This window comes from Lemur catta, chromosome 8 (assembly GCF_020740605.2).
Source record: "Lemur catta isolate mLemCat1 chromosome 8, mLemCat1.pri, whole genome shotgun sequence".
Taxonomy (NCBI): domain Eukaryota; kingdom Metazoa; phylum Chordata; class Mammalia; order Primates; family Lemuridae; genus Lemur; species Lemur catta.
The window spans coordinates 99,603,116-99,629,066 of NC_059135.1; the positions used below are offsets into that span (position 1 = coordinate 99,603,116).

Here is a 25,951-nt window from a genome sequence, read left to right on the forward strand (position 1 = left end):
ATGCTAGGATTACAGGCATGACCCAACACTCCTGGCTCCCTTGTACCCATGTTATTAATAAACACATATCTATCTTTTTTAAAAAAGCATATTGTGGAAATATGCCCATGTCAGCAAACACTACAACATCAGTCTTAATCATTGTACTATACCCCATTGTGTGGCTGCATGACACACTATTTAATCAACACCCTATTGTTGGAAATCAAGGCTGATTTCTAATTTTCCACATTTGCAAATCAACCCTTCAATTAATATGCTCATATCCCATAATGCTAATCTTCCACTCAGACTGTGGTTGATATTAGCTTTACCACTTGCATGATCTTGGACAAATTTTTACCTCTTTGCATCCCTGTGTCCTCATCTGCAAAATGAGTTATGTGACATATATTGCACACTGTATTTGTTATTGTTAAATGAAATAAGGTACACGAAAGCCTAGTGTGGCTTCTGGTTCCTTGCAGGTGCTAAGTCACTACCTGCTATGTGATGCTGAGGACAATGAGTTGCCACTTTATCTCCCAGGAGTCCCAACTAGTATGAAAGAGGAAGAAAAGATAGGAACCCCTGGTCCACCTCAAACAGCTCCTAAAGGAATGAGCTCATCTGAGCCTAGTGCCAAGGGGATGTTACAAAACCGAGCCAGCTCCAGGCTAAGAGCAGTCGTGGATCACCAGCTTTTCTCAGCCACCATCCCTCTGCCCCTCCAATAATCCTCTTACCACTGAGGAGCACAGAGCACATGGGGGCTGGTGGAATTCCAGGAGGGAGCAGCCTGGGGTGGTGGAGGGAGTCAGTCAGACCCCCGTGCTCGGGAATGGGGAAGAGTCCTTACGAGAGCTAGTTCTGTCTCGAGCCTCACTGGCCCGGAATTCTACACAGAAACACACGGAATGGCCTACTGGCTGCTCCCGAAGAGCACAAGTCTAAGCTCAGGCCAGGTTCACCAGGGAGCCACGCATCAGGAGACATCCCTGATCTAAGGGAAAGACCCTTTTCTTTTCCTACTGTTACCACTTTCGCTTCCTGTTCCCGGTTGGTGTGGGAAACAGGAGGGCGGAGAGAAAGTGAACAGGAAGCACGGGGGCCCAGGGCCCCTCACAGACCACAGGCCCTGGCTCCCGTTCCCACTGAGAGTGCCATGTCATTTGCATTTTAGAGACAGAAAGTCGTTCTAAGAGATTAACCACTAACATTAATAGCTAGTATTTATGGAACGCTAACTGTGCGCCAGGATGCTGTTCAACACATTTCATTCTCGCTGTTCTGCAGATGATTTAACTGAGACAGAGAGGGAGAATCTGAAGTCGTGTCTGTGGCCCCTTGACTGTTGAATCATACTCTCTCCCAAACCAGGCTTTGAAAGCAAAGGGCCATTTGTTTCCCTGTCCCCTCATGGTCATAGGCACACCCTGGGCTGTCTGCCTCGGGGCCCTCCTGGCTTTCGGCACAGAGGGAACTTCCTAAGGCTGGGGCTGCAGGGATCAACGACCTCTTCTCTAAGGACTCACAAGAAAAACTGGGAAGCGTGACAGCCCTAAAAATTCATTCGTTCATCCATTTGTTCATTCATTCATTTATTCAGTACAGACTTACGAGCATCTACTGTGAGCCAAACACTGGGGAGGTGCCTGCAATGTGGACACGCACCAGACACAGGCCTTTGATGAGTGGTCTTCCAGGACTCGAGTCACCGTCCCTCAGAGTACTGAGCGTTGCTCCATTGCCTTCTACTGGCCGGTGTCGCTGTCCATGTTACATAAGCATGCAATTTAAAAAAAATTCTTTCAAATTATGTGTATTATTTTTTCAAATAACAACCAAGTCATTAGGACAAAAATACTTGTTTGGACCTAAGCACTTAATAAATTGAACTCTTAGGTGCTTTTTTGGCCTCAGGAAGGCAGTGAAAAAACTTCTGAAATGCTAAACGCACCAGGAATCGACACAGTTTGGGAAACTACTCCAGGATAAATTCCTATAATTGTATTTGCTGCATCAAAGGGCAGGTTTGATTTTTTTAAATACATAAATCCAAATTGCGTTCCAGAAGGTTTAAATGTATAATCTAACCATCAGACTCAGAGAGAAAGAGAGTTTAAAAGCAATATTGATGTAGAAACTCCAAATATCTCATTTCTTCCCTCCAGGAGAATTCTTGGCAGAAAGAAGCCAAGGACTTTCTTGGAATTACCATTTATTTCCATATATGTAAATTATACATTTTATTTTTTAAAATCTATGGGATTTTAGGGGTTTGTCAAAAAGCATTGGGAGGAAATGCATGGACGTGCCAAGTGTTTATTGCTTTCTTCTGTAGAACTTTCTGCATTATCTGAGTTTTTTACAATGATGATATTCAACTTTTTAATCAGAACAACATAAAAACCCATCTTAGGAATAAAAAAGGAGCCCTGAATATTTTGGATTAAAGTTGTGCCCAACTTCCATTAATAAGAGCTAAGGACATGGTACTAAAATATCCACCTCCTGTCATCCTCCTTTTGAGAAATGAAACCCCTGGTCATATAAATAGCCTTTGCTTGCAGTTAGAAGGGAGAGAATAAAAAAAAAAAAAACAGAAAAGCAGAAGGAGAAGTGCCCGTAAGCAAGTCTAAATTCAGACAGCTGTCTGAGGGGCTGAAAGGCAGGATGGACCGGGCCCAGCCCCCAAGTTCCCAAGCCCTGCTGGGTGGGGAGAGGCTGGGACTTTATTCGAGGCACTGAGTTTAGATGTGGCTGTGATTAATTTTAGAAGGCCCTGACATTCTGAGTCATCCTGAGGTGGCCTGATTGGAACTAATTGGACAAGCCCATTTCAAGCCGGCTGTCGTCTCAAGTGTCCCAACCCTCGGGGGTTCTGCCAGCCCCTGGAATCAGGAGGTCTTGTTCCCGTCAGCAAGCGCCATCTCACCAAAATGGCAGGACCACCTCAAAACACACAGAGAGGATCCCAGCAGCTCTATGTGCTGGGACAACTCAAAGACAGCTGGTGTGGGCACACCTAGAAGGCTGACTCCAGCCTTTGCCATTACGCCAGCAACTGTAAAGTGCCCACTGTATACAAACGTGGTGGGGCAACAATTCCCAGACCTAATCCTCCACATTCGCTAAGGAGCTTGTTAACAATTCAGGTGCCTGGGCCCAGCCCAGACGTGCTGATTCAGTGCCCTGGGGAGGGGCCCTGAGGTGTCTGTCGGGGAGTCCAGGTCTGGTGCCGCTGCTAGGGGGCACCCAGGGCTGAGCGACAGGCAGCCCCTGCCCCAAGGTGCTCACAGTGTCCCAGGAGCTACCGCCGAGGTCACAGGGAACAGACCATGCTGACTGACCCTCTGGGTCGTGTGTTCCCCTGGGCCGGGCGGGTCCCACCTGAACACAGGCTGCGGGCAGGTTGGTCCCCAGAGGAAACCCGGGCTGTTGTTACGGGGAAGCAGGTGCCGACAGGCCCAGGTAGCAAACGTCGTCCTCTGCTCTCCCAGGAGTTGCACACCCTGAGGACCAAGAATCCGTAAGCCCCAGGTACAGATGGCATGGCTGCTCCGCCCGGCTCCTCTCTCTCTGCGCAGCTTCTCTCTCTCTCTCTCTCTCTCTCTCTCTCTCTCTCTCTCTCTGCGCAGCTTCTCTCTCTCTCCCCGCCCGGCTTCTCTCTCTCTCCCTCCCCAGCTTCTCTCTCTCTCCCCGCCTGGCTCCTCTCTCTCTCCCTCCCCAGCTTCTCTCTCTCTCTCTCTCTCTCTCTCTCTCTCTCTCTGCGCAGCTTCTCTCTCTCTCCGCCCAGGTCTCTCCCTCTCTGCCCAGTGTCTCTCATGCCTCCAAAAAGACACCTGTTTCTTCAGAGGATGTGCCCGCCCCTCAGCCAGGGGCTCTGAGCGCCTCTCAGTAATTGGCTCAGAGGGAGCACCTGGCCCAGGTGGGCCCATCAGAGCCCTTCCCAGGGATTTTCTGAGCTGGTGGCCGGGAGGAAGCCCATTGGGAGTGGAGCACAGGAGGAAGAAGACCTGAAGTGTCTAGAGCCGTGCCCGTCTCTGTGTGAGAAAGACAGAGTGCCATGGAAAAGGACAAAGGCAACATTCAGAGAGAAGCAGAGAATATAGAGGAGACACGCCCTGGTGGCACTGAGCCCCTGGTCCCACCGCCCTGGCTGCCACCCAAGTGTGGTCTGGGTTTCTGTAGCTTGCAACCAGAGCTGTAACTAATACTCATGTGTACATCAGTTTATCCAAAAATTGAATAAACAGGCTGAGAAGGAAATGAATGCTGGGGCCAGAGCCCTTCCTCACAGCCCAACAGACCTACTTCTCAGAGACCACTGATCTGGCCATCAGCCAAGTTCGGGTTTAGCCATTCAAGAAATTCAATCAGGCTGGGCACAGTGGCTGACGCCTGTAATCTCAACACTGTGAGAGGCCAGGCCAGGAGGATGCCTTGAGGCCAGGAGTTCAAGACTAGCCTGGGCAACACAGTGAGGCCACATCTCTACAAAAAATTTTTAATGAGCCAGGTGTGGTGGCTCATATCTGTAGTCCCAGCTACTCAGGAGGCCGCAGCAGGATCACTTGCGCCCAGGAGATCAAGGCTGCAGTGAGCTATGATTGCACCACTGCACTCCTGCCTGGGCTACAGAGCGAGACCCCACCTCAAAAAAAAAAAAGAAAGAAAGAAAGAAGGAAGGAAGGAAGGAAGGAAGGAAGGAAGGAAGGAAGGAAGGAAGGAAAAAAGGAAGGAAGAGAGGGAGCATGAGAAGGAAAAAGGAAAAGAAAGGGAAAGGGAAGGGGAAAGGAAAGGAAAGGAAGTCGCCCAGAGAGGGAATTTGAGGCTGAATCTCGTAGGGAGAGACCAGAGTCACCGCAGAGCATGCTGCACACTGAGGCTCTATTCCAGGAAAGGCTGTGCATGCTCATGACTCACGGGAAGATCTTCAGAGGCTCACGTACTGTACTCCTGCTATTCTTAGCCCCATGCCACGGCTCAGGAAGGGCTCAGGATCCCTGCCGCTGCACGTCCTGGGGGAAAGACGAGCCGGCCTCTCAGCTGTGCTGCCCTGCTTGGTTCCTGAGCTTAGCAAGTGAGCCCCGCTCTTATTGCAGCTGGGAATTAAAGCCCAGGGGCTCCAGGAAGCCTCTTTTGAGAGTGCCCCAGTGAGAAGTGTGCCCAGCTGACATGCCTTTTTAATCCCAAGAGACAGGGTGAGGTATCCTGACAGCTTGGGAAGACCCCTATCCCCACAGGCTGCACAACACTAGCAAGTTTACCCTGGTTGTGCTAACTTTGCCTGGGCTTCTGGACTCACCTCTGTCCCAGTGTGGACTCTGCAAAGACTCTCAGATGTGTCTGCTGGAATGTACATCAATAGGGCCAGGGTTTCCTAGAGTTTCGATTTTTCTCCTAAAAAATATTCATATGTTTTATTTAATAACTTTATTAATATATAGTTCCCATGCCATACAATTCAACCATTTAAAGTGTAAAATTCAATGTTTTTTAGTATATTCACACAATTATGCAACCATCACCACGGTCAGTTTTAGAACATTTTCACCACTCTAAAAAGAAACCTTGTCCCCCTTAAGACATCACCTCCCAATTGCCCCGTCCCCTGCAACCCCAGCTCTTTTTTTGTCTCTATAGATTTGACTATTCTGGACATTTCATAGAAATGGAATCACATAACGTGGTCTTTCGTGGCTGGCTTCTTTTACTTAGCATAACATTTTCAAGGTTCATGCATGTTGTATGAACCAGTACATTTTTATGGCTGAATAATATTCCATTGTATGAAAATACCACATCTTGTTTATCCATTCATCAGTTGATGGATGCTTGAGTTGTTTTTACCTTTGGGCTGTTATAAATAATGCTGCTATGAATATTCATGTAAAAATTTTTGTCTTTGCATATACTTTCATTTCTTTTGGACACATGCCTATGTGTTAAATTGCTAGGTAAAATAACTTTATCTTTACCTTGTTGAGGAATTTCCAGACTGTTCCAAAGTGGCTACCCCATTTCACACTTTCACCAACAATGTAAGAGGGTTTCAATTTCTCCACATCATCTTCAACACTTGTTATTAACTGTCTTTTTTAGTTCCACCATCCTAGTGGGCAAAGTGGTATCTCATTGTGATTTATATTTGCATTTTCCTGATATTCAGTATTTTTTCATGTATTTTTTGGCCATTTATATACCTTTTTTTGAAAAACGTCTATACAGATTTTTTAATTGGGTTATTTGTCTTTTTATCATTGAGTTGTAAGAGTTCTTTATTCTAGATACAAGTCCCTTATTAGACTTGCAAATATTTTCTCCCATTCTGTGGGTTGGCTTTTCACTTTCTTGATGGTGCCCTTGAAGCATAGAAGGGTTTAATTATGATGAGGTTCAACTTATCTACTTTTTATTTTGTTCCTTGTGCTTTTGATATCATATCTAAGCAATCTTTGCCAAATCCAAGGTCACTCCTATGTTTTACCCTAAAATGTTTATAGCTCTAGCTCTTACATTAAGTCTTTAAACCATTTGATTTTTGTATACGATGTGAAGTAGGGGTCCCATTTCTTTCTTTTGCATGTAGTTGTCCCAGCACCATTCGTTGAAAGGACTGTTTTTCCCCATTGAATTCTTTAAGCAAATTTGTTGATAGTCAGTTTATTGTAAATGTGAGGGTTTATTTCCATATTTTCATCTATTCCATTGATCTATATGTCTATCCTTATGCTAGGACCATACTGTCTTGATTACTGTAGCTTTGAGGTAAGTTTTGAAATCTGGAAGTATGAGTTGTCTGGCTTTGTTCTTCTTTTAAAGATAGTTTAGGCTACTCTGGGTCCCTTGGGCTTCCATATAAATTTTAGGATCAGCTTGTTAATTTCCACAAAGAAGCCTGCTCAGATTCTGACAAGGATGATGTTGAATCTGTAGAACTATTTGAAGTATTACCATCTTAGCAATATTAAGTCTTCTGATCCATGAACATGGGATGTCATTTCATTTAAGTTTTGCTTAATTTCTTTCAACAATGTTTTGTCATTTTTAGCATGCAAGTCTTATACTTCTTTTGTTAAATTTATTCCAGGCATTTTTTTCTTCTTTATGCTATTATAAATGCAATTGTTTTCTTAATTTCATTTTCATATTATTCATTACTAACATAGAAATACAACTGATTTTTATTTTTGATCTTATATGCTGTGACCTTTCTGAACTCATTTATTAACTCTAATAATTTTTTGTGGCTTCATTAGGATTTTTTATCTACAAGGTCATGTCATCTGTGAAATGAGATTGTTTTACTTCTTCCTTTCCAATCTGAATTCCCTTGATTTCCTTTGCTTGCCTAATTGCATTCTAGTACAATGTTAAATAGAAATAGTGAGAGCAAACACCCTTGTCTTGTTCCTGATCATAGAGGAATTCATCCAGTCTGTCATTAGTAAATATGATGTTAGCTTGTGGGCTTTGTTTTGTTTTTGTAGATGCTCTTTATTAGGTTCAGGAATTTCCCTTCTACTCCTCCTTTGTTGACTGTTTTTTTTTTTGTTTGTTTGTTTAAATCATGAAGAGTGTTGGATTTTGTTATTATAAATGGGTTTTCTGGAGACTATATTTGTAAACTATACAGCTGACAGGGGACTAATATCCAAAATTTACAAGGAACTCAAATGACTGAACAACAGCAGCAAAATAATCCCATTAAAAAGTGAGCTAAGAGGCCAGGCGCAGTGGCTCACACCTGTAATCCTAGCACTCTGGGAGGCCGAGGCGGGAGAATCATTTGATCTCAGGAGTTCGAGACCAGCCTGAGCAAGAGCAAGACCCCATCTCTACTAAAAATAGAAAGAAATTATCTGGACAACTAAAAATATATAGAAAAAATTAGCCAGGCATAGTGGCGCATGCCTGTAGTCCCAGCTACTCAGGAGGCTGAGGCAGAAGGATCCCTTGAGCCCAGGAGTTTGAGGTGCTGTGACCTAGGCTGATGCCACAGCACTTTAGCCCGAGCAACAGAGTGAGACTCTGTCTCAAAAAAAAAACGTGAGCTAAGAGCATGAATAGAAATTTTTTAAAAGAAGACAAACAAATGGTTAACAAGCATATAGAAAAATGTTCAACATCACTAATTATCAGAGAAATGCAAATTAAAATCACAGTGAGATATCATCTTACACCAATCAGGATGGCTATTATTAAAAAGACAAAAATAACAGATGTTGGCAAGGACGCAGAGAAAAGGAAACTCTTATACACTGTTGGTGGGAAGGTAAATTAGTGTAATTTCTATGGAAAACAGTATGGGGATTTCTCAAAGAACTAAATATAGAACTACCATACAATCCAGCAGTCTCACTACTGGGTATCTACCCAAAGGAAAAGAAATCAATATGTAAAACAAATACCTTCACTCATATGTTTATCTCAACACTATTCACAATAGCAAAGATATGGAATCAACCTAAATGTCTGTCAACAGAGGACTGGATAAAGAAAATGTGGTATATATACATAATGGAATACTATTCAGCCATAAAAAAAGAGTGAAAGCGTGTCTTTTGCAGCAACATGGATGGGACTTAGCCTACGTTAGGAGGCCATTATCCTAAGTGAAACAACTCAGACACAGAAAGACAAATACCACATGTTCTCACTTGTAAGTGCGAGCAAAGCAACATGTGCACACGGACATAGACAGTGGAATGACAGACACTGGAGACTTAGAGAGGTGGGAGAGGGGAGTGGATGATGAGATGTTGCTTGCTGGGTACAATGCATGAAGGTTACCCACAGTTAAGATACCACAATTTCTTGGCCACTGTAATGGACGTTTGATATTTGGAGGTCACCCAGACAAGGGAGCTCTCTTCCTGTCTGTCTGGTGGGAGTCTTGTCTTACTTGGTGAGAGCCAGGTTTTGCCTCCCACTCTGTGGCTGGTGGAGACCAGGCGCTCTTCTCCTCACGCCCTAGTAGCCAGGGGAGGTCACATGACTCAGGCTTGATGACTGCGTGTTTCTGCCAAAGTCATGAAACTGGTGAGGTCATCCATCCCAGTGGAGCAGCTGGGGATCCAGGGAGGGTGGGAGTGGGTGTCATCTGGCAATGGTGCCAGTGAACCAGTCCTCTCCAGATGGCCTCTGGGGCAGGGCCTGGGTGTACTCAGGCCCGTGGCCCGTGCTTGGTTCCTACTCACCCCTGCACCCTGCAATGCTCTGCAAACAAACCCTGCTCTGCTGCAAGCAGCCAGGGTCAGGTGTGGCTACATCCCATTCTCAGGCCCTGGACCTTTGCTATTTTTATTATAAATAGTCTTAAACGTTTTATTCATGATTAAGAACCAAGAGCCCACTGGTGCAGGATTTCTGATCCTGAGTGTAAGCAGTGGAGTTTCAAGACTGTGGCTAGGGTGGGCTCAAGTCAAGTTTCTGTTATGCACATCTGTGCACACGCGGCCCTCTGGGTTCCAAACGCCTGTGCAGAATCCCCAAATATGGGTGTGGCCAGGCCCTGCCTGCCCTCAGTCTGCAGGGTCCTCCTCCACTGCTCAGGTCTCACCCTGGAATGCCTGACCACACTTGACACTCATTGTCCTGCAGAGGGCCTGGGACCCTGTGCCTCGGTGGGAGCCTGGGACAAGGCAGCCTTTCTGAACACAGCTCTGATGGCTGGTCCAGGGTCTTCCAGAAAGACTGGGAGCCAATGGTGGGAGCCGGGAGCTGGGAGTCCCGGGGCCTCATTGGGAGCCTGGAGGAGTTCCTGGGCTTCTCCTACAGGCGGAGGTCAGACAGCCTTGGTCCCTGGAGAGCCCGGCTGTCAGCGGGGCCCCAGCGAAGGGAGCAGCCTCTACGGATTTAGTGCTCTTATTTCCAAATAACACGCTTTCTCTTTCATTCTCATTCTTTTGTTTTACTAGAAAGTACAAGCAATAGTACCCCCACCCTGTGCCAAGAAATTCCATAACCCCTGGCCCAGTCACTACTGTGACTGATTACAAAGACACAGAAATGCTGCCAAGAAGACCAAGGGCTGCTACACGCTCCCCCGTGCTCGGGACATGTGCGCAAAGATGGACTCCCTCAGGCTGTGTGGTGAGGGGTCAGAGGCCTGGAGAAGACAGGGACAGCACAGTCAACGTGGAAAACTGGAGAAATCTTACATGAAAGCCCAAAATAGAAAAAACAGGAAGAGCAACAAGGTACTCAAATACATTAGATGAGTTTAATATGAATTTATTTTGCAAGTTCAATTTGGAATACTGTGCTGCTAAGGGGGTGGGACCCTGGAGGCCCTCGGTGGAAGCTCAGCTTGGTGCGGACTCCTGACCACAGAAACTGTGAGATAAGAAAGGTGTGTCATTTTTAATTTTGGGTTAATTTGTTATGCCACAATAGATGACTAACACAGGATACGCTCTATTATGATCTTCATGCAAAAGATATTTTCTTTCTAACTTTTTCCATTGTCAAATTAATATATGCTCCTTAAAAACATTCTGGAAGGAGAGAAAAATTAAAATCACCAATTTTGCCACCATTCAAATGCCATCGTATTAATGATTTGATCCATTTCTTTTTTACTTTTTCTTCTACTAACAGGTTTTTTGGGTTTTTTGCCTAGTTGTAAACAGTCATTCCCTAACTTTTTTCCTGTTTTTTTTTTCCCCCACTTAACACTTTTGGGTTTTAATGTTTATCTTTATTAATTTTACCCTGCATGTGCACATGAGGCATTCTGGATCTCAGACAGATTTCTCGTCAGTGGCCTTACAGTAACCCATAAGCCTGCGGCCCCTCCCCGCTCTGGTCCGTACCCAGGGGTGTTGCAATGAGAGCCAGATGGAGACTCTCCCAAACGGAGAACTGGAGCCCAACGGACTGTGGCCAGTTACATCCAGGAGACGCAGTGGGGCCCCTCTCCTGAAAGGAGGGAGAACACACTTGCTCTTTGGAGACTGTGTGGCAAGAATCTCAGACTCTAACTCTATTCTTTGGAATGTAAATGCATTTCTCCAGGGGGCCAAATAACCTAGGGTCAGTTTCCCCTTGAAATGTAAACACTAACTCCAGAGGAACTCCAGAGTTAAGTAAACCTCCCTAGAGTCCTCCACTGTCCTTACAATTGTACGTTAACTGTTAAGGCTTGCTCTTAGCCCAGTGTTATGAACTGCATGTTTGTGTCCCCTGCAATCCATATGTGAAAGCCCTAGACCCCAGTGTGGTGGTACTAAGAGATGGGACATTGGGACACGATTAGGGTTAGATGAGGTGGTGAGGGTGAGGCCCTCGTGATGGAAACAGTACCCTTGCAGTATGAGACACCAGACAGCCTGCTTGCTGTCTGTGCCGTGTGCCGACATAGTGAGAAGGCAGCTGTCTACACGCCAGGAAGAGAGCCCTGGCCAGACAGTGAAGCTGCTGGCAACTTGACCTTGGACTTCCCAGCCTCCAGAGCTTTGAGAATAAATTCCTGTTGTTTAAGCTACCCAGTCTGTGGTATTTTGTTATGGCAGCCTGGACCAAGACACCTAGGATTCCAAGTTTCAGCAGAATTTGTTCAGAGAGCCTGTAGCAACACAAAAACATTTTCTTTACAGCCCACAACATTATAAAATAATGCACTTTTCTTACAAACCCATAAGGAACCCATGAGGAACTTAATCTTCAAGATTTTGAATACCTCTTTAGAATTGATCTGTGAACTAAAATAAAATCTCAAACTCCCCCCCAATCCCCCACCCCCCGCTGACTGAATGGACCCCGTCTTGGCCAAAGGGACCCCAGAAATACCCTGAAGCTGAGTTATTGGCCATGAGAAGGGAGGTCAGACACGCCTCATCATGCCCCCATCCCCTCCTGGAGATGTCATTTGTATCTCATTAACAGGCCTCAGCTACGCAAGGCAAAACTTAAACCACACCTGCGGGTCATCAGTTACTTAACAGATCACTTGAGCCTGGGCATATATCCAGTAACTTGTCTCTGATCAACAGACTTCCTTACTTTAACGTAATAAAACACTCCAAGCCTTTAGAGAAAGCTTCATTTCTTTAACTAATTACAAATCAAAGAGTCTTTAAACCCACCTATAGCCTGTAAGCTCCCACTTGGAGATGTCCCATCTTTTTGGGCCAAACCAATGTATGCCTTCCATGTATTGATTTATGACTTTACGTGTAACTCCTGCCTCCATGAATGTATAAAACCAAACTGGAACCCAACCTCAGCAAGTCCACTTGTTCAAGGCTTCTTGGGTGTGGATCCGGGTCATGGTCCTCAAATTTGGCTCATAATAAATCTCTTTAAAATTATTTTACAGAGTTTGGCTTCCTTTCCATTGACAGATCATAGAAAGATTAACATAATCAATGAAAGTATTTTCCAAACTTCAAATCCAGTTCTCTCTTAATAATCTATATATGTGGGCTATGTAGAAACATACTGTTTTTTAAAAATTTTCATAACTACCTGTGGGGAAGGCTCTCAAAATATCATTTCTGGTTCTCCTACTGAACAGTCAGAATTAAAGAGTAAATAAACAAGGCTGGGTGTGGTGGCTCATGCCTATACTCTAGGAGGCTGAGGCAGGAGGATCACTTGAGGTCAGGAGTTCAAGACCAGCCTGAGCGAAAGTGAGACCCTGTATCTACTAAAAATAGAAAAAATTAGCCAGGTGTGGTGTTGTGTGCCTGTAGTCCCAGCTACTGGGGAGACTGAGGCGGGAGGATTGCTTGAGTCCAGTGTTAGGTCCAGAGCTGAGAGGAAGACACACAAAGCTTCACATGTAGCAAAATGCTGTTTATTTGAGCATCTGGGTGCAGATGGGTGGAGGCCGAAAAAAGCGTCCACGTGAGGGAGGGGAGAGCCTTGGGCTTTGCAGAGGGCTTTTCCACGGGGGAGTGAGCAACTGGGCCAGAACAGCTGCTGTAATAAATTATTTTCAAACAGCCAGTTTCTGGGACCCCTGCGTTGGTCTCATCCTGCAGAAATAGGGACGGATAAGCTTCATCCTTATCAGGAGGGATAAGGAAAGTAAGTTCCCCTCTTGCATTCCATTCCTGTGTCTCCCTAGGGGTCTGGCAAAGGCTATGTGCCTAACACACCCCTAGGAAGGGGGGAGTGGTGGGTTTATAGGCGGTTGGATGGAAGTTTGGGGAGGGCGAACAGAACAGTAACGGCTTCCATCTGTGGACGGGGTTAGACTTACAACCTCGGGACTGTCCCGACTCCTGCGGCTGTGCTCTCCCAGGCCTGATGATCACTGTCGGAGTTTTCCATTAACCGCGTCCCATCCTGTATGTACTTTCCAGATTCCCACTTTGAGCAGGCCTAACACCCAGGAGTCTGAGGTTGCCGTGAGCTGTGACGATGCCATTGCACTCTAGCCTGGGCAACAGAGCAAGACTGTCTCCAAATTAAAAAAAAAAAAAAAAAAAAAAGGAATAAATAAACAGACCAAAAAGCAAATAAACAAAACCAGGTTCTTCACCTAGCCACACATTAGAATCACCTGGGGAGCTTTTTAGACAAGCAGCCCAGGGGTCACTCTCTGGAAGGCTGAGGTTACTTACAAACATGGAAATCGAAAATCCGGCCAGGAGCCGGGGCGGCCTCATTCCCCTCGGCCCTTCCGCCTCTTCGCAGGCACAGAAGCACACCTGGAGAGAGGCTCACGGACGGACGGAAGGACGGCCATAGCTGCGGGCCCCAGCCTTGAGCACTGGCCCTGGACAGAACGTGCCCAGGGCTGGAGGGGTGGGGTCAACTTGGCCCAGGGTAGGCCAAGGGCACACACCTGGAATTCCTTTGCCCCCTTTGAGGGAGGAGTGGTGACTTGTAAGGCCAAGGAGACCTCTCTCAGAGCCAGAAGGGCAAGCAGACCCCAGTGGAGGGCCAGAGGGCTGCAGTGTGACTCTGGAACTCTGTAACAGAGCAAAGGTGCCTGCCCCGGTGGCCCACCCCTTCCTGGTTCAGGAGCTTGTTCCCCCGTGATGCCCACAGCACCCTGATGCACCAGAGTCCCCCGTCCCCTCCCGAGCTCCTGGAGCCCATCTCTCCCCTTGCCCTTCCTAGCCCACTCTGCAGAAGAGCACCAGAGGCTGCGTGAGCAACGGCAATGTAGCCCGGGCAGGTCCAAGGTCAACACGTCCATCTCTACTGTTTCAAGCAGCAGCCAGGGAAAGGGACAGATGCCTGTGGATTCCACCCCTTGTAGTTTAGGTCACCTTTCTGCTCTTGGCCCAACAGCCCTGCAGTTAGTTCACGCCAGGCAGTTCCCTTGTAGCAGGATTTTTAAATGTTTTAAATATTAAAAAATACCGACGCCTGGCCACTGTCCCAGCCAGTCTCCAGGGGCTGACCCCGAGCTCTTAGCGTTAACTTCCCAATGACAAGTGCCTTTATCTGGACTCTGCTGCCTAAGCTCGCATGGCAGAGACACCAGCCATCCAGCCAGCAGGTGGTTACTGAACTTCTGCGGGGTGTCCACACAGGGACTTGGGAGCCATTCTGGGAAGACACTGAAAGGACACACCAGTCACCCTGGCTTTGACTTGCTTTCAGATGAATGTGTCACAGTATCATCCGGGCAGCCTGGAAATCCTCAAGACCCTTATGGGAGTTCGTGAGGTCAAATGAGTTCTGTAAAAACAGCGAAATGTCATTTGCCTCTTTTGTTCGACTGGCATGTGCACAGGTGGTGCACAAACAGTGCTGGGGAAACTGCTCCGCCCAGGCAGGACACCAGGTGTGATTCTTCACCATGCATGCTTGTGGGGTTTTTTAAGTGCCATTTTCTCATAAGATTGTCCTTGAGGAAGCAATAAAAAATAATAATTAATTGTATTAAATTTCAACCCTTGGGTTATGTTCTCTTTTACATCCTGAGTGACAAAATGGGAAGCTGGCATGGAGCATTTCTGTTGTGTGACGGTGTCTTGGGGAAATCACCTGTGGAATTGCTGGAGCTGCAAACCAATCTGGGCATCTGGACATTTCTTTTCCTGTGAAATATTAGTTTTACTTGAAAGAGTAAAATCCCATTGTACCTGAAAGAATGACTGACACAGACGATGGTTATTCAGACTTGGGTATTTGATAGATACTTCTTTGCAAAAGAGCAAAGTCAGACTCTCATTTCAGGGGAAAATATAGGATTTTCTGCCAATGATAAAATTTGAGAATTCGAGCAAAAATTAGAATTTTGCAAGATGTGTATCTGCCGTCCGGAGCTTGATGGCCCCTGAGTAGTCGAAGGCTGTTCTGATGGGGTTGGCAGCATCGCATGACTCTGTGATGTGTGTGCTATGTGTCAACATCGATAAACCAGCATCTTCCCGACCACCCGTGGGTGACGTTGCAAAATCAAGCATGGACAAAGGAGCTGCTCAAAGTGCAAGTCAGACCAACAGTTTAAGGACAAACTGTGGTGGATAAATGGTTGCAGATTCTCATTGAAATGAGCCTTTAACAATCTACTACTTGTCATGTTTTGGTGCCAGAACAGAGAACCAGATCTACAACTACATGAAAAGCCTATGAAAGAAAATGCACCTCCCTATTCCAGCTACAAATTTCTTCATACACTTCAGTCAAAATGATACAGATCACAATATGTTGAATTTGGAGGCAGAGATGAGATTCCAGCTGCCCTCTGTGAAGCCATATATTAAAAGAAGTTTACAGAAATGGAAAACAATGCCACTCTTCTCACTAGATTTATCTTTGAAACCTATAGTTATTTTTTGTTAAAAAATATGTGCTTTATGTTTACATGCAATGCTTTTTTCCCTTAAATGAATTAATGAAGATTTTAAACTTTCTCAGTTTCAAACAAGAAAAATGTCAATAGATGTAACCCACATACCCAAAGCTCCTTGGAGTCCTCAATCATTCTGAAGACTGGAAAGGGGTCCTAAGAGCTGCGGCTCTGATGCAAACCTACATCTGTCAAGCAAGAGGTTGAGCTGAGGCCTCGAAGATGTCTTGAAGCACCACAGACACATTCACTCGCCCACTCGCGGGCTGCGCATTGGGTGCCAACCTTGTGCCAACCGTGGTGCTGAGGGTTGCACCCCCAACCGTGACTAGACACAGCCGGGGGTCGGGCCCAGGTGGGGGCTGTGATGGTTAGTAAATAATTTTATTTGTCAACTTGACTGGGCCACAGGGTGCCCAGGTTAGCCATCGTTTCCTGCGTGTCTGTGAGGGTGTTTGTGGATGAGATTAGCATTTCGATCAGGGGGTTCAGTAAAGTAGATTCCCCTCCCCAGTGTGGGTGGGCGTCATCCAATTCTGGAGGTCCTGGATAGAACAAAAGGCAGAAGGAGGAGGAAATCACCCCTCTTTTGCTGCCTCACTGCTTGAGCTGGGACATCTCGTCTCCTCCTCTCCTGCCCTTGCTCTGGGACTCACACCATCCGTTCCCGGGGCTCAGGCCTTTGAACTCAGACTCGGTAACACCACTGGCCTTGCCGGGTCTCTGGCTTGCAGACGGAGCTCATGGGAGCAGTCAGCTTCTGTGATGTCATCAGCAATTCCTCATGACAGATTTCTCGACGGACAGGTGATAGATACAGAGGCAGCTACAGACAGACAGCTGCAGAGAGGCGAATGGAGGTACAGAGGCTTATCTGTCTCTACCTATCATCCATCTGTCTATCTATCCATCCATCTAGCTACCTGTGCTGCTGGTCTGCTTCTTTGCAGAACCCGACTAACACAGGGGCACAGCCCACAGACAGTAGCGGCAGGGCTACGTTGTGAGACTGAGGACAGATAGTGCTCAAATTCCCCTGCTTGGGCCGCCTGCACTGTTGGCGACCCCAGTGACTCTGGGGAATTGGGGGATTGTTTTAAGGGCTAGAGGTGGAGGCGCAGAAGCAGCTCTGAAGAGCGGAAAGGGCTGGGGGCTCCACACTGCCGTCCACCGAGGTGGCGGGATGTTCCGCTGCTGGCACGCTGCCAGAAAAACCAAAGAGGGAGAGAGTTATTTGTATTAACTCTCTCCTCTCTTAATCAGGGGTTTTTCCTTGAAGCCAGGGGCAAGCAGTCATTTCACCTGGGCGAGACATCCTTAACTAAGCTTTCTCCCCTGCGACCAGCCCGCGGCGGGCGAGGCCTGCAAGGGCGTGTGACACTGGCCGCTTCCCGGGGCAGAGCAGAGGACGCCCTTTGAAGCAGCTGCGGATACCGAGGTCCAGAGAATAAAAGTACTCAATGAAAGGAAAAATTTTTTAATTTTGTTTTAATTTCTAACATGCTAAATATCTATACATATAATCCAAATAAGCGACAGCTCTTTAGGGTCTTCTATAATTTTTAAACATGCAGTGAGCCCCTGAGACCACAAAGAGAGACTTGCTCCCCCACGGCGCTGGCCCAGCATGCTCAGGGCTCTCTGTGGCGCTGGGGTCACGCCTCAGCGTCACCTGGCGCATCTAAGCGGGCCCCGCTGCTCGCAGGCGTGGGCGGTGAGTCAGTCCTCCGCCCCGCTTCCTCGCGGTGGGCCCAGCGAGACAGGGCGCAGGACAGGCTGCTGCTGACAGCCCTGCTGATCTGCCAGGCACACGCGAAGGGCAAACGCGGACGGCAGTGTGTTTCCAGAGAAGTCAGGGCCCAGCCGCAAGGGAAGGGGACAGCCTGCTGCTCTGCGTCCCTGCGTCCTTGGAAAAAGAAGCCAGGAAAGAACCCCACCTCCAGGGCACAGGTGACCTCGCCGGAGAAGAGCAGTCAGGAGACACAGGCCCGTGCCCCGCAGAGGGGCCCTGGGATATGCCACCCCGACGCCCACGGCTCTCCTGTTCTCCCAGGAGCTTATCAAGGTGGCGCTTTTGCCTCTCATCCTGGACAGGGGACCACCAAGGGACGGTCAGAGCACCTGGAAGGCTGTGAGGATAGAGCACGTGGGGCCAGGCGCCCCCAGGCACAGGGAGCCCTGAGACTCCACAGACAGGACGCCGCCAAGGCCCCCTCTCTCCTCTGAGGTGTGGAATCTTTGCCAAGATCGATGCCCAGTTAGTTTGAATGAATTTCTGGCCATTTAGTGGCACCTGGTTGCTTGGCTGGCTGTGCCCAGGTTTCTTGTCCTTATTTCCGGAGCAGCTGGAGTGCGCGTCTCCCCCTGGGTGGAGGGAGGGCTGCACTCCCGTCCGGAGGTGAGAAACCAGGCTCGCCTCCCTCACAGCCACAGCCTGCGACCGCAAGGGGCCGACCGGGACAGCTTCAAGGGGGCACACGGAAGCTCAGAGACCCTTTCAGAAGTCACTGAACGTGCAGGCGGCAACCTGGAGAGGGTCCTGACCCCAAGGGCCTGACCTGTCCCCCATCAAGGCCCCCACTGTTGCAGCACACAGCCCTCTTGGCTGGGGCGAGGCCCTAGAAGCTTCCACTCAAGCTGGGGTCCTAAATGGGGTCTGCATGGGCTGCCTGGAGGCATTTGTCCTGGACCCCATGCGCATCCCCACTGCAGACGTCTGCCCAGCCACGCCCTGCCCTCTCCCCACCCTCTCCGCAAGGACGCTCGGGCCCAACCTCCTTTCCAGAGCTCCTACGCCAGTTTCCTTTAAGGAGGGGCAGCGCTCAGCACCCCCAGGTTAACCACGAACACCCACACACACTCCAGTTCTTTGACATGGAAAAGACATCTTCTCAATGCTCCACAAAGTGCTGCCACTAACACCGTTGCCCGCCACCCCCACCCCCTCCCCCAGCCGCCGCTGGCCCTGAGAGTCACTCTCCTCACGCCCCTTTTCTGGACATCCTGGGTCAGCTGAGCCTTTCCGGCTCCGGAAGCCGGTGTGGGCTTTGCCCCGTGCTCACACGTCTCCCGAGCGCGAGCCTACTGCCGAGCCCTGGCCGGGCCGCCGCCCGCCCTGCGCCGCCGTCTGCACACGGCTCCCGCGAGGAGGCAAGGGGAGCCCGCCCTTGGCTCCACTGCCCAGGGAAGGCCCCAGGGGCTGTGTCCTTTGTAAATTCACACCAGATACCTTTTGAGGGGTGGGTCAGACACAGACCTGTCCCCAAGCATACCTGGGCTAGTCCACAGCCGACCCCCAGTCCAAGCCACCTCCTTGAAACTCTATGGACCCAGTCCCTTTGCAGGAGCCAGGGGAACTGTGGAAAATGCAGACTGGTGAACTGCTCCTTTTTTTTTTTTTTTTTTTTTTTTGGAGACAAGAGTCTTGCTCTGTTGCCTGGGCTAGAGTTCCATGGCATCAGCCTAGCTCACAGCAACCTCAAACTCCTGGGCTCAAGTGATCCTCCTGCCTCAGCCTCCCGAGTAGCTGGGACTACAGGCATGCACCACCATGCCCGGCTAATTTTTTCTATATATTTTTAGTTGTCCAGATAATTTCTTTCTATTTTTAGTAGAGACGGAGTCTCGCTCTTGCTCAGGCTGGTCTCGAACTCCTGACCTTGAGCAATCCTCCCACCTCGGCCTCCCAGAGTGCTAGGATTACAGGCGTGAGCCACCATGCCCGGCCTGAACTGCTCCTTTATGCCTTGTCCATGGCCATGGGAGGCCATGACTGGGCTGTCCTGCTGTTGCAGGAGGAGGAAAAGAGACACATACAGCAGGTCTGGGCACTGGCTGCACCCAGCCCACATTAACCAAACTGCAGCTGCCCCCAAGTCACATGAGCAAGCCCAGCTGAGACCAGCAGAGTCATCTGGCCCAGCCCAGCCAAGATGGGCCAACCCCCAGCTAACCCCAAGACATGTGCGCCAGCCAGGCCGACACCAGCAGAGCTGCCCTACAGGAGCTGCCACAGAGCCCAGCTGACGTCAGCTGACACCAAAGGGAACCCAGCAAAAGTCAACAGAGCCACCCAGCTCAGGCCTTCCAGCCCAAATCAGCCAAGCCCCAGGCAACCCATGGGCCTGTGTCAACAAGCCTGAGCAGCTCAGTCAGCCCAACAAGGCCGGGGCCCCAGGGCCCAGCACCCGGCCCCACATTGCAGACGAGTTCGGGTGGCCCTCAGAGCAGCTCTCTGAACAGCCGTGTCCTGAAGGACTTCTGTGTCATCAAACACTCCACGCAGGAGGAATTTGATTTTCTTGCTCATAGGGGGACAGCACATGCTTGAAATGTGAAGACTGAACATTCCATTTACTTCTTCTCCCTTCGTTTTTAGAGGTAAAATTAGAGAAGCTGAAACCCTTAGTAGAGCCTGAGAGTCGGGAGTGTCCTGTGGCCCCGGCGGGCAGGAAGTGGCCTTCAGGGTGACAGAAGGGAACGTGAGCCGAGAGAGGACGGGCCGCGGCCAGTGCCCACAGCCCCCAGTTCTCCACCGGGGAGCTCCCGACCTTCGCAGGGGTCAGGGGGTAAGAATACATTGATTCCGTCCTTCCTCAGGGCAACTGGCCGGGGCCGGGTGGCCAGAACGCCGGGTCCTCACCTCCAGCAGCCTGTCTGTGTCCCTGGGGGGTGGGGGCCCGGAGGGCATGTGAAATCCCTTCTCAGAACCTGTGGTGTCACAATATGAGCAAGGTTTGGAGGCAAATTTCACGGCACTTGCTCCTCCTCCCACCTCCACTGAGGCCTGGCTTGGTTCCGAGTGGAACATTCTCCAGTGTTCTCTGTGGACCGTAGGGTCCCAGCTACCTGAGGGGTTATAGCCACGGGCTCTGGCCGTGGAGGGTCCACAGATGGCTGTGACGCTCCATGTGCTGGTCCTGGAGAGGCTGTACCAGGCGGAGGCAGCTTTGCCAGGGACCCCATGGACTGTCCCGTGAGAGGGTGACAGAAGGAAAAGCCAGTCAAGGCCATCAGGCATCCCCCCACGTCCTGCTGACACCCACACCTCCCTAGCCCTGTCCACCACCCCTTCACCCCGTCAGGCGCTGAGTTTCAGAAACACTGCTTTCCGGGCTACGCTCAGAGCGGAACTGCCAGCTTTGGAGTATTCATACGCTCAGTCACGCGGGCAGAACGGTCGGTGTTTTCATACCTGCCTCGTCTCAGTACGGCTGGGCACCTCATCAGCCCTTACGAATGGCTTATTCACACCCTTTGCCCATTTTCCTTTTTTAAAAAATTCTTCTACCTCCAATATCTTTTGTTGGATATTACTTTATAAAAATTTTTACGTATTGCTATATAGTCATAATTGTTTTTTCCCAACTTTGGGGTTTTGTTTGTTTGTTTTTTAGAGACAGAGTCTCACTCTATCGTCCAGGCTGGAGTGCAGTGGCACAGTCAGAGCTCACTGCAGCCTAAACGCCTGCACTCAAGCGATCCTCCTGCCTCAGCCTCCCAAAGCACTGGGGGTACAGGGGTGCACCACCACGCCCAGCCCCCACCTTTGGGTTTTGAAAATGTTCAAGTCTATAGAGCAGTTGAAGTGACAGCGTGCTGAACATGCAGATGCCACTCACCTGGACTCACCCACTGTTACCATCCTACACACTAGTGTCATCTCCCTCCCTGTCCACACACACACACACACACACACACGCAGTTTGCCATCATAATGGTTTTCCTGAATACTTCAGGGTGCATCTCTTAGAAATAAGAATGTTTTCCAACATCATCACAATACTGCTATCACACCTGGAAAAATTAACAGTAATTCCACAATATATAATATACCATCTATCTTTAAAATTCCCTAGTCTTCCAAAAAATGTCTTGTAGGTGTTTTTTCATATAGAATCTTATTTAATCTAGAACAGCCTCTGCCTTTTTTGTTTTTCATGACACTGGTCTTTTTTGAAATGTCTAAGCCAGTTATTTTATAGAAAGTCCCACATTCTGGATGTATTTGGTTGTGTCCTCATGATTAGATTCAACTTGAACACCTTAGGCAGGAATTCCACCAAGATGGCCCATTAATTATGTTTCAGTGACCGCATACTGTTCCGTAGAAGGGACGCACTGATGATCCGCCATTTCCTGTACCGTAGGCTGGTGATGGTACCACCTTCCCCGCACCCACCAGAATTTTGACTGTTTCCTTCATACTTCCAGCATCCTGGGATTACTAGACAAAGGGTGGTTATTTTTTTCACTCTTGACGTATATTTTCATATCACTTTTCAAATGTTTATATCAATTGATAGCAGTGGTAGACTGCGTGTCATCTGTTCTCCTTCATCCTCTGCGGAGAGCTGAGATTGCGACATGGATCTTCAGGCATTTTAATTTCTAACAAAACCCTCCTGTTGCAGGTGACTAAACGGAGCCCGGAGTGGCGGACGTGTCTGCGCTGCTCATGGTGGTGCAGCGGGTGCTAGCCTGAGCCTCCTCACTCCCCCTCTGTTGAACCCCATGACTTTCCAGCGGTTTCTTATTTCCAGAGTCACATCACCGATTTTGATGCCTATTCAAAAATACGTTGTTTAAGGCAAAGTTAGAAAATCTTTCTAGTTACTGCCTTTAGTCGTTGGTAGCATCTACTGAGTACCTGACACCCGTCGTGTGTCTCTGAACGACCGCAGACCCCCACGGCAACCCTGTGAGAGTGGTTACGTGATCGCCCTCATCCTACAGGATGAAAATCTGAGGTGCAGATGCTGAAGTGTTCCTGCCCTCACTTGTCAGAGTTGGGGTCCACACCTGGGCATTCAAACTCCAAACCCACATGCTTGTTACTAAGGTAGGTGAGAAAATCGCTTTGTATCAGGGTGCCAAGTCAGGGACGTACGTTTCAAAGAACACTGGCATGGGCCCTGTGCCTCCAGCCAGGCAGGTGCCTGTCCCGGTGAGCAGGGGAACGAGCACAGTGCTCTAGGGAGTGGCTGGGAGGCACAATTCTTGCATATAAACAACACAGGAATGATACTACCTGCATCATGAGCTATGATTGCGCCACTGCACTACAGCCTGGGCAACAGACGGAGACCCTGTCCCTCAAAAAAAAAAAAAAAAAAAAACAGAAAGAAAAAGAAATGAAGGCAAAGAAACAGGTCAGATTGCTGACAGTCCTCCAAGTCAGGGAGTTCAGAATTTATTCTGAGGGCAGTGGGGAGCGCATTCACAGGTTCTAGATAGGTAACATCAAAGGCCGGGAATCACATTTCAGAATCAGCCTGACTGGCACTGGCTGCAGTTCTTCCACAGGAAAGAAGCCGTAAGGAGTAGAAGAGACGACCCCAGGTAGAAGGTCATCCTGCAGATGGGAGCAGGCGGAGCCTCCGACTTTGTGTTCCCAGAGGCTACCCTGAGCACCCCATCCAGGCCTCAAGGCTCCTGGAAGGCGGAGCTAAGTTTCTGGCCTCCCTGTGCCCATGGTGGCAAGTGGCCATGCAGGTGCCAAGTTCACAGGCGTCTGCCCAAACAGCTGCCAAGGCTGCCCAGGTAACATCTCCGTCCCAGTTCCCATGGCTGTGAGAGAGAATCTGAGCATCCTCCTTGAGGTCATGGCTTCGTTCTTGCATTAAAAGCATGGCCATCGCCAAGGGAAATGGGCTGGGCAGGTGACCTGAAAGGTGTCGGCCACGACTGCCACGTCAATGCTGTGGGGTGTTTGACTTGTGAAAAATACGAGAAAGGGAACCAAACTGTAGCATTTGTTGCTTCCACCCTAAAGCATTAACTGACTCCCCTAGGGTAGAACTGGCTCATCTGTCACTTTCATAGGAGAGATTAGCTCATCATTTTGATTGTGACATGAGGAATGGCACTGGGGAAATGCCAGCACTGACATTAAATCACTTCCCAACAATTTGGTTGAAAACTTTTTAAAATAAGAAAAAGTTTTCAGAACCTGGGATGTTCCATTTTCAGAAACACCACCACATCCCTCAGGGAAAAGATATAACAAGAAAGAAATACCTATACAAAATATAAGAATGGGAGAGCAATTTAAAAAAAAATTAAACAGGAAGAAAAGAGGGGGCCAGGCGAGGTGGCTCACGCCTGTAATCCTAGCACTTTGGGAGGCCGAGGCAGGAGGATCACTGGAGGTCAGGAGTTCGAGACCAGCCTGAGCAAGAATGAGATCCTGTCTCTACTAAAAATAGAAAGAAATGATTTGGACAGCTAAAAATATATATAGAAAAAAAAAATTAGGCAGGCATGGTGGCACATGCCTGTAGTCTCAGCTACTCGGGAGGCTGAGGCAGGAGGATCACTTGAGCCCAGCAGTTTGAGGTTGCTGTGAGCTAGGCTGACACCACGGCACACTAGCTGGGACAACAGAGCGAGACTCTCAAAAAAAAAGAAAGAAAGAAAGAAAGAAAATAGCTTTAAAAATGAACATATTGTGATTTTTCTTCTTTAGTATGCATTACTTCATAAACTTTTTGTTGTTGGGGGTGTGACAGGGAGAGCTGCAGCTCCCCACTTGCAGTGTTTAGTTTTGTATGTCCCATTACACACCTTGGAATTGCTCTCAAAGCTAGTGCTGCGTAAGCACACACTGCTGTGCACCGTGGGCATGCTCCGGCCTGCTGTCACCGGCCTGCCATCACTGTCACCGCTGAAGGGCCAGGCGTGCCCTCTGTGAGATGCTCGCACATCAGTGAGTGCACACAGCCACCTCCTGGGTGTCTCAGTTTGCATGTCTCTGATGACCAGCAAGATGTAACTGAGTGCCGGTCAGGGAATAGCCAGGCGTCCTGCGTGTTTGTCCATGTCACAGACTGGCACGAAGCAAGACGATGAAAGAGCAACGGGCAAATTACTAAGTTTCTTGCTAGTTCACAGGGAAGAATTGGAATCCCTGAGAGATAATCTTCTACATCCAGAAGAAATCATTTCTCCCCACATGAATCACCTGAAAACGTAGCAAAGTCAAGATAAAGTCATGATAAGAATGCAATTTAGGCCTAAAATTCCTCTCACCGCAAGTGAAGAAGGGATGACTCCTCCAAGCCGCCTCCTCATGTCTTCACTCCTGGCAGCCCGGCCTCACTGGGGCTTCTGCAAGTCCTTAAGCCAAGTACATCTTCCCTTCCGTTCTTTTCTTGAAGAGTAAGACCACCAAGAATGGCACCATGCTGGCGTCAGAGAATGCCCTTGTGTTTAGGAGATGCTGCTGAAGTTTTCAGGAGGAAGTGACATGACATCTGCAACCGATTTTCAAATGGTTCACACTCATGCACACACACACACATGCGCACACTGTGAGAAAGAGACTAAGCAGAGATGGCCGAATGTTAACAAGTTAGCAGCAGCTCTAGGTGAGGTAGAAACAGATGTTTGTTGTACTATTCTGTCAACTTTTCTGCAGGCTTACAATATTTCAAAGTTAAATTTGTGGGGATAAAAACCTAAAAATGAATCCCACAGTTCCGGGATTAACTCTATTCATAGAAGCCAGCCTTGGGGTCCGTCCTCCTGTGTCTTTCTGGGCTACCCACCTTCTGGAAACTTCCACAGCAGCAACTTCTGAGAAATCAAAATGCAGATGAGAGATGGGATCTCTGAGTCCCCTCGGGCTGCATCCCCCCCTGGCATCCCAGCGTGATGCAGAAACCCCTCTGGGTGGCTTCCTGGCCGCTCTTGAGTGCTCCCTGGCAGGGCAGGAGCCATCCTGCCTTCGAGAATGCCGTGGCTTAGAGAGAACACTTGGGGTGGGGACTGACCACTGACCGGGCACTGGCCTGCGACAGCCAGCTGAGCAGCCCCACCTAGTGAGGGGACAGAGCAGGGAGTACCCCACCCCCCGTGGGCTTGGCACCCACCCCCGTCCCCCGCCTCTGCTCTGAGGCTTTGGGTCCTCAGCAGTGAGAGAGGCGGCCAGTGGCGAGTGGCGGCCGGGGCACGGGACAGACGGCAGCAGGTGCTCGGTAAGGACCTGCTGAATGCACGGGCAGCCTGAGTCAAACCCAGACCTGCGACCTGCCATCACTGTGATCGGAGCAAGCTATTTAATATCTCTGAGCCTCTGTTTTCTTATCTGAAAATTGGGTGTAATAATAGCATTTCGAGGGCTATTGTAAAGATTGAGAGAGAGAAAGAGCATCAAAGTCCCTGGAATACAGTAAGCCCCTGCGTGCTAAATGGCAGCCACCCCTC

General features: G+C 48.8%; 1 long non-coding RNA gene across 1 annotated transcript; it reads right to left on the minus strand.

The window, feature by feature from the left end:
• Positions 1-1,576: 1,576 nt before the first annotated feature.
• LOC123643352 lies at positions 1,577-24,796 on the minus strand. The gene is made up of 3 exons (XR_006736766.1): positions 24,776-24,796; positions 5,291-5,385; positions 1,577-1,749 (listed from the first exon to the last, which is right to left on the minus strand). It is a non-coding gene; the product is annotated as an uncharacterized LOC123643352 (long non-coding RNA).
• Positions 24,797-25,951: the final 1,155 nt, after the last annotated feature.